Raw genomic sequence first — 9,693 nt, 5'->3', positions numbered from 1 at the left:
TAAAGTCTTGGGTCACTCATCCAGTTATTTGTCAGTCATCACAGAATACTGTTTTGCTCCCCCCGCCATCTTTGTCCTACCACAAGCAGTACATTTTTGTAGTTTTATAATACATATAAAATTAGGTATTTGTAGCTCCATAGTCTAGCAAAGAGCTTTTAAAATAGTAGTTTCTCAAATAGGAAATCACTGGTACAGAGTATTTCAGAAAATCCAGTTGGAAAATATAAATAACTATAAACATACTCACGAAGAATGCTTGAAATTATATCTAATTAATGTATTTCAAATAGTATTTCAAACAAATAAATAGCTAGATATATAAATTTCTTGAAGGTGACATTAAAATGCTGATTTTAAAATGTGATTATCTTGCAAGAAAATTTTGCTGTTCCCAAGTTTTGATCCACAACTAATAAACCATAAATATATATTTTAAGTGTGTTAAGTGAATCAACTAAAAGAAGAAAATATAAAGAGAAGATGCCTCACAAAGCATGATCTCAGGGGGGAAAAAATGCCAACGATTTTCTTTTCCAAGGTGACTTAAAACGGGGTTGAATAGGGTTTTTCATATTAACATTTTTTTTAAAAATTTGTTAGTTTTTCATTTTTTAAAAACTCAAACAGTTTGGTCATTCTGTGGGTGAAACTAGTACTGTTTTATGGACTATACTTTCAGAATATTTAAATAAACATTTTAAACAAAGCAAAATATTTGATAAAGAAAATTCCACTTTAATAAAATCTAACTACTAGAAAGGCAATTTTTTTCTACAGATTGTCTTGCATGTGTTGTAAGATACTAATCTTAAGTGAACATGGATCTTTCAATTAGAGCACCAGAGTTTGAAATCTTCCTCTATACTCACTTTATGTGAACTTTGATCTATCATGTAACCTATCTGAAGCTCAGTTTTGTAAACCACGTTGTGAAAATTTGGTTATTGACATTTTGGGGTGGTGGGTAGAAATAACAGAGATAATGAATGTAAAAACATAGTTGCTGCCGCTGCTAAGTCGCTTCAGTTGTGTCTGACTCTGTGCGATCCCATAGATGGCAGCCCACCAGGCTTTTCTGTCCACGGGATTCTCTAGGCAAGAATACTGGAGTGGGTTGCCATTTCCTTCTCCAAAAACGTAGAATACCTGGCAAAATACTTATCAACAAATACCAGTTGAAACTGAATTTTAAAAAGCAAAGGATTTAATTAAGAAATACTTCACTATACATTTAGTTTATTCTTCTATGCGTTCTATCATCCAAAAAATTAGTTATAATTGAAAATGAGATATTGATCCTCTGATAGAGTAAATCCATGAAATACAGAAGAGTTATGATTTTTAACACAAATGATGGCATAATAACCATGATGGCATGGTGGACTTGTCATGGGACATTTTTATTAATGTGTTAATAAATGGTTTGTCAGATAATAATCACCTGTTGTAAAAAAGATCAATGCTTAAATACAGTATCTACCAAAACTAGCTATGCAAAATTTAAAACATTTAAGTTTATTTCCCTATGTCAGATGGCATGACAGGGGACTATTCTTAACTTTACATGATCAATATGGAAAGTACTTTACTGAAATAAATAAAACATGTTAAAACCTAATAAAGCATGTTTTTACAAAGGTTGCATATGGTCAATGCAACTACCATATATATAGATACACGGTATGCTGTTGTTTAGTCCCCAGGTTGTCTCAACTCTTTTGTAAGCCCGTGGACTGTAGCCTGTCCAGGTCCTATGTCTATGGAACCTCCCAAAGGAGAATATTGGAGGGGGTTGCCACCTGGCTCAGTGGTAAAGAATCTGCCTGTAATGCAGGAGATGCAGGGGACAGGTGTTCAATCCCTGGGTCCGGAAGATCCCCTGGAGAAGGAAATGGCAGCCCACTCCAATATTCTTGCCTGGAGAATCCCATGGACTGAGGAGTCTGATGGGCTAGAAGCCACAGGGTTGCAAAGACTCAGACATGACTGATGCAACTGAGCATGCATATTTATATGCATACACTAGAAATAAAAAGATATCTGTATGTATAAAGAAATAATATATATATAAAGATATCCATATGCATGTCTAATACACAAATTACACCCTAAAACACACTATGTATTTTTTCAGAAGAATTATAAATTATGAGACATTGAGCACCATATTTCCAAGGCTCAAAATCATTCCTTCAAGTAAGTTTATGCATAAAGTAATCAAAATGTATGTTAAAATTGAAATACATTGGTCTTAAATTTCCTCTATCCACAAATCTATAATGCCACAAATCCCAATAATTAGATTCTAGTCCATATATCTTAAAATATCTTCCACTAACTTCTTCAAATTCTATTAGATTAATAAATAATGAGAATTCAGGCATACGTTGACATAGAATTTTCTCTTGGTTCCAATCAACTACACAGTATATAGTTACATTAAGCTTGCTTTTACCAAGAATAAAGGAATCTAATTTAACATATGACTTAATCAATAGACATGGGGTTTCCCTGGTGGCTCAGTGGTAAAAAAATCCACCTGTCAATGTAGGACACACAGGTTTGCTCCCTGGGTTGGGAAGATCCCCTGGAGAAAGATTGGCAACCCCTTCCAGTATTCTTGCCTGGAAAATCCCATGGACAGAGGAGGCTGGGGGACTGCGGTCTATGGGGTCACAAAAAGAGTCAAACTGAACTTGACTAAACAAAAACAATATCAATCAGTAGACATCAATGGAACAATTACCAATATGGAAAATCTGTCTGGAAAATATCAGGACAATACAGGAGCACCTCTATTGGCTCGTATAGGAATATTAAGTAGATTTCTTTATTTAAGACCTAAAATGTCTAAATTCACTCATATATTCCACTGTTGGTCTAAAAGAGTGACTCTCAGATGAGGTTAGACTGATGAGTATGCAGCTAGTATTCTGAAGACTGCTCAACAAACAAAGTTTCCTCAATCTATATGATCCAGGATATGTGTAGCTTCTGAAGCTAGGGGATCAGTTAGGGGATTATTAATATGTCAAGCCATTATGGTATAAATCATGGTATTAATTTATGATTAATATACTATACTTGATATAATACCTTGCTGCTACCATCTTGAAATCTTAACAGCTTTTTAACAGGGCCTATCCTGAAATGTCCCACTTGAATTATATATGCTTCCCTGCTTCTTAATTTTGTAGCTCAAAAGTAAAATACTATATTTGGCACATCTTTAATTTTTAGGGCTGGCTTGAGATAACGATTAATTTATAATCTTCCTTCAAGAAAAAAATATACTGGTGGAAAGTTGTGAAATATTAATCATTAATTAGTTTTGTACCAGAGGTCTTATGGAACAAAAATAATTAGTGACTAATCCATCAGAGACTACAATGTATATGGGAAGTAATTTCATGTGCAGGATCTCAAGCACGTATGCATATTTTGATTTTACTAAAGCTCAAAAACATTCATTTTAGGAAAGAATAAATGAGGGTGTATGTATAGAGATAGCCACTTCACAAAATGCAAGCCTTTTTTCTTTTTCTTTTTTTAACCTCAGGAAGAATTTTATAATGGCGCATTGTTCCAAATTTTGTATCTTGTAATATTGAAGGCATTTCCTACTCTGTGTCTTTCTTACACCAAATAGTCCTCACACCATACACATCTTTTTATGTCCTAATTGAAGCTATACTCTAGAGGAAGAAAATGACTGGAAACTCTTCTTTTATAGAGGCAGAGCCTATAAAGCAAAGTGCTTGGATAAAATGGAAATACTGAAAATGCACATACAATGCTCTGCTAGACTTAAGCAAATGGATCTTAAAAATAGGAAGAATGGCAGTATTTATTTTATCCATATTTTTTTAGTACCAGGAAAAGACAACACCAACTTAAAAAATCCGAAGGCTGCGTTTGCATGAATTCTGCCCAGGACTTTCTTCTTTTGTGTTTTTGCCATGTGCATTTCATTTAGAAGCACTGATTGCCATATGTTTTTGATTCATTTACACTCAGCTCATAAAAGTACTGTGTTTTAGGAGGTATTTGATGTCCACAGAATTTCTGAACATCTTTATAAGTCATTTTATTTAAACTAGGAAGTTATATTTTGCTAGCATGTGAAATGAAATATCAAATGGTTCATATTTGAAAAATCTCATAAATCTCTGAATGTATCTCACACATACACATATATAGCAGAATGACTTTGTAAATATACTTTCTTTTGTCTGTGAATTTGTTTACGTATTCCTAGTGAAGTAGAGAATTGAAGAAGTTGTTTACAAAGTTCAAGTTTAAGGCTTAATTTTTTTTTAACTGAATTATACAGTAAATTCATTTCTTTTTTTTTTAGTGTTTATTTTATATTTAACCCAAATTTCATCTAGATTCTATTCAAGTTGTATGTAAACAGTCTCCTATTTTTATAGCATAATTTATATTTTTGAAAATAAGAAATGAATGCAAACTTTTAAATTCACATTGATTGGTTTTGTGATAAATGAAAACCCCAGAAAACTAAAGCACGTGCCTAGGTGTGCATGTGCTTAGTCGGTCAGTCATGTTCGACTCTTTGTGAAACCATGGACTGCAGACTACCAGGTTCCTCTGTCCATGGAATTTCCCAGGCAAGTCTACTGGAGTGGTTTACCATTTCCTCCTCCAGGGGATCTTCCTGTCCCAGGGATTGAACCTGTATCTCTTGGGTCCTCTGCTTAAGTAAGCAGATTCTTTACCACCATGCCACCTGGGAAACCTAAAGCATGTGCCTTAGAAAACATTACATGCATTTGTGGATACCTTTTTCCATTCATTATTTCTTCCAAATTGTTTTACCAAGTGACTTGTCTGATTCATCATTGAGTTTTAATTATCTCAAGTTTAGATAAGCAATTCAGAACTCTTCATAAACAAATGTACACCCGGATATTTACTCTGCAGTTTCAGGTAATCAAATAAGAACCCAAAGTACACTGGTTTCCACTTGCCAGAGAAAAACATAAACACAAAGTAACTGGGATAAATGAGATTGGGAACTGTTTGTTTTTTGTCATATTCATTTCTCAAATAGTAAAGAATACACTTATTTTGCTTTTTTTTTTTTTTTACTTTTTGCTCCAAGATCAAGTCATTCTAATCCCTCAAGTCTTTGATTGTTTTCTTTTATGCCTTAACAAAATCAATAGTTCTCTGAATAGTAGGATTCAGTGATGGCATAAAATTAGCACAATTTATCAAATATACTTCTTATAGCCTCCTCACCTTTGGGTAGATAGAGCATTTTTCTGAATAGTTATACAGTTATTCAAAAGCAACTAATTGGAGAGAATGTACATTAACTCAAAAGAGAATAAAAAATTTTAAAGGATTATTTCTGGGATAATACATATTATCTATATTACACTTATAATATTAAGATCCTCACATGCAATTGTTTGCTTTTCTGTTTGTTTTTTACTAGAATTCTTTTTGTTTTTTGCTTTGTTTTTAATAGTGGTTGTTCTGTATATTACAGTACACATGTTTTAATTATCAAGCTAGGGTCATTATTATACCAGTTTAAAATTCAAGAGACTCATCATATCAAAGTGCCTTTTTCCATCCACTATCCTTTTTAACCTCTGTTGTTTCTTATCAAGTCCATCATCCCATGTATTATGGGATGATAAAATCACCTTCCAAGTAATTTACCTTATTTTCCCTGATTGTGTCTAGGGTGTTACCTTTATACACACACACACACACACACACACACACACATATATTTTTTAAGTTTGTCAATAAGGTTTCTAGATTGTTGTTATATATAGAAATTCTGCTTGGTTTTGATCTGCTTGAATTTATGTTTACAGTTTATATTTTTCATTAAATTTCTGACATCCCATTCATTAGTCATTCATATACATAAATGCATTTATTAAAATTACACACACATATCGTTTTCTCTTTTGGGGACTCCAGTTACATAATTGTTACCCCTCTTGATAATTTCCCTACAGTTCATTAATCTATTCTTTTTTTATTTTTTTTTAAATCTGGCTATCTTTTTTTTCTGCTCTCTTTTCTTTAGTTGGGTTATTCATTTTGCTATCTGTTCAAAGACATTGATTATTTCTTATGCAGTCTCCAGTTTCTGTTAATTTTTACTTTGTGCAATTTTCATATCAGATATTGTATGTTGAGTTCTATAGTTTATACTTGGTTTCTATTTTATACAATGAATTTCCTTAGTTTCAATTTAGACCAACTTTTTGCTTTAAATTCATGAGTGAATTGACAAAAGATATTATGATGATCTTGTCTGCTATTTCCTAAATTTGGCTCATAGTGAGGTCTTTTCCACTTAAAAAAATAATACACATTTTTCTCCTAGGGATGTCTACTAACCTTTAATTTATGCTGTGTAATAGAGGTAATGAGCCTCCCATGCGGCTCAGTGGTAAATAATCCACCTGCTAATGCGGGAGACTCAGGTTCTATCCCTGGGTCAGGAAGATCCCCTGCAGTGGGAAATGGCAACCCACTTCACTATTCTTGCTGGGATAATCCCAGGGACAGAGAGTCTGGAGGCTAAAGTTCATGGGGTCACAGAAGAGTGGGACATGACTTAGAGATTAAATAACAACAACAGGAATGATACACTGTTTAAAAAAAATCTTAATTATATTGTTGTTCTTTAAAAGTTGCTGAGTTTGACTTCTAGACAGTCAAATTACCAACAGAGCTTGATTTTGATAGCAAGACGATGCTACGGGGTACACTATATCTATAATGTACTGACGTTGAATATATATTCTAACATAAATTTTTGGTGAATTTACAATCCCAGGTTTTATCTTTCCACTCAAAAACTACAGATGATGTTTATCAGGCTGATGTCACAGTAATGGAGGGAGTTACTCTTTTGCTACAGTTACTCTTTGTGGTATAGATTTTATTTCTGTTGCTATTTTTATTCTTTATATAATGCAAAAATTGATATACATACATTATTTCTTAGAGATATGTGCTTATTTAATTACATAACATTTTCACTGAAGTGGATTTTTATGCATTTAACTAATCTGAGAAATGCATAAAACATGAAAAAATATTGCTTTTTCAAAAACAATAACATTCCTTTGGGGGTATTATTTTATTAAAAATAAACAAGATTTAAATAACACATATCAAAAATACAATATTGCTTTTATCATGAGTTTCTCCTCCATAGACCACATACATAAAATAAATAAATTGCACACTGCAATCTTTCAAAACTATAGTCATATTTTATAATACTTTACTGTTATTAGAGACATGAGCTCATTAACTTTTAAATTAGTTTATGATTCAAAATAAAATGTGTGCTCTTTTTGAAGAAATGGAAGTTCAGTAATTGAATACAAACATAGACATGTCATTATGTAACTACATATTAGATATAGAAAAATTTTAGAGACGTGGATCCTTTATTCTTCAAGAAAAAGTTTAATTATTAGAACAGATACTTAAAGGAATTAATTTTAGGATTTTAAATATATATTGATTGCAAATAGTTTAATAACTTTAATTTTTTGCTTTTGATCTCCATGTTTATGTGAAATCTTAGCCTTAGTTTCTGATCCTATTCTGTATACAGGCTTCTAAGAACTAAGAAAACTGAGAAAAATCCAGTTTACTTGTTCACATACACAAATTTTCAGAGATACAGACAATTTTTTAAATTAAATATCATTTTCTAGCTAAAACATCATACATGGAACAACAAAACAAGGACAAATTCTATCTCTATCATCAAAATAAAATATTCTATCCAAGTGCATTGGAAGAATGTTCATCACAGAAGATTTGAGTTCTCATAGATCAGTCTTTCTCTCCTGGAGTGCAGTCTACTGTATATGAAATTCAGGCCCATCTATGTTTCTTTCATCAGACATGGGGGACAAGGGAAACTGACGTGAATATGATATTCATGCTGCTGGCTGGACTATAATAATCCTTTGTGTCTAGCTCAGGAGTTTCTGTCTTCTGCCAGCATCCATGAAACTGTGGCAAGTTAACTTGTTTGGCTTTAGGCAGGAAAAAATATATATATATATATGTGTGTGTGTGTGTGTGTGTGTGTGTGTGTGTATCTCTCACCTGTCACAGTTCTGGACAATATATAGTAAGCACTTGCTGTTTAATGTGAAATATGTTATATACTGGAAAAATGTGTTATGAATATACTACAACTATCACAGTCCAGTAAGTTGAGTAAGGAAAAATAAAAAAAGAGATCCATTGACTAAAGAGCCTCTTGATGAAAGTGAAAGAGGAGAGTGAAAAAGTTGGTTTAAAACTCAACATTCAGAAAACTAAGATCATGGCATCTGGTCCCATCACTTCATGACAAATAGATTGGGAAACTGTGGAAACAGTGGCAGGCTTACTTTTTTGGGCTCCAAAATCACTGCAGATGGTGACTGCAGCCATGAAATTAAAAGATGCTTACTCCTTGGAAGGAAAGTTTTGACCAACCTAGACAGCATATTCAAAAGCAGAGACATTACTTTGCCAACAAAGGTCTGTCTAGTCAAGGCTATGGTTTTTCCAGTGGTCATGTATGGATATGAGAGTTGGACTATAAAGAAAGCTGAGCACCGAAGAATTGATGCTTTTGAACTGTGGTGTTGGAGAAGACTCTTGAGAGTCCCTTGGACTGCAAGGAGATCCTACCAGCCCATCGTAAAGGAGATCAATCCTGAGTGTTCATTGGAAGGACTGAAGTTGAAGCTGAAAGTCCAATACTTTAGCCACCTGATGCAAAGAGCTGACTCATTTGAAAAGACCCTGATGCTGGGAAAGATTGAGGGCAGGAGGAGAAGGGGATGAAAGGATGAGGTGGTTGGATGGCATCACTGACATCAGTGGACATGAGTTTGGGTAAACTCGTTTGGGTAAACTCTGGGAGTTGGTGATAGACAGGGAGGCCTGATGTGCCGAAGTCATGGGGTTGCAAAGAGTCGGGGTTGCAAAGAGACTGAACTGAACTGAAAAATGCATTGTTATTAATGCTATAAATGAAGCAAGACAAATTCTGAGACAGAAAATCAGGGCATATGTGGGGATGAAAGATTGTCAGGGATGACTCTCTAAGAAATAGACTTGGAAGGTCAAAAGATGAATTTTAAAAAGAACCTAGCCATCTGAAGAGTGGCTTGAGAGCACCACAAGAGGAATTATCACATGTAGTATTTCAAATGGAAACACTGCTGTATGCTATAGAAGCATATAGATAGCAGTCTAGATAGAATATAGTGAACAAGGAGAATAAAAAAGTGGGACAAGCATTGACTGGATTGAGGTGTTAAAGAAAAAATAATTCTCTCATTTTTAAAAAATGGTAAGAAAGACTTTTTAAAAGACTTTTGCAATAGAAATATTGCAAAACCTCTCAAAGAGATTGCATTCAACTCTCAGTATGTTAATGGCAACTGAGGGTTTATAGCCAAGGAGCAGAGTGAGGGAGTCAGTGGATGGAAAATCATTAAGAGAACAGATCAGGGGTAGGAGAAATCTTGCTAAGCTCACCTAATGAGAGTATTGATATAAAACACCAAAAAGATGAGGAACTTGATCAGATAAAGGTAAAGGACATTTTCACTAAAGTCACTTAGCAGAGTTATTGCTCAAGTTAAGCTAGGTGGATGGACGACAAGATGC

The sequence above is a fragment of the Muntiacus reevesi genome, chromosome 11 (assembly GCF_963930625.1).
Source record: "Muntiacus reevesi chromosome 11, mMunRee1.1, whole genome shotgun sequence".
Classification (NCBI taxonomy): domain Eukaryota; kingdom Metazoa; phylum Chordata; class Mammalia; order Artiodactyla; family Cervidae; genus Muntiacus; species Muntiacus reevesi.
Note: the sequence above shows the minus strand (reverse complement) of the source record.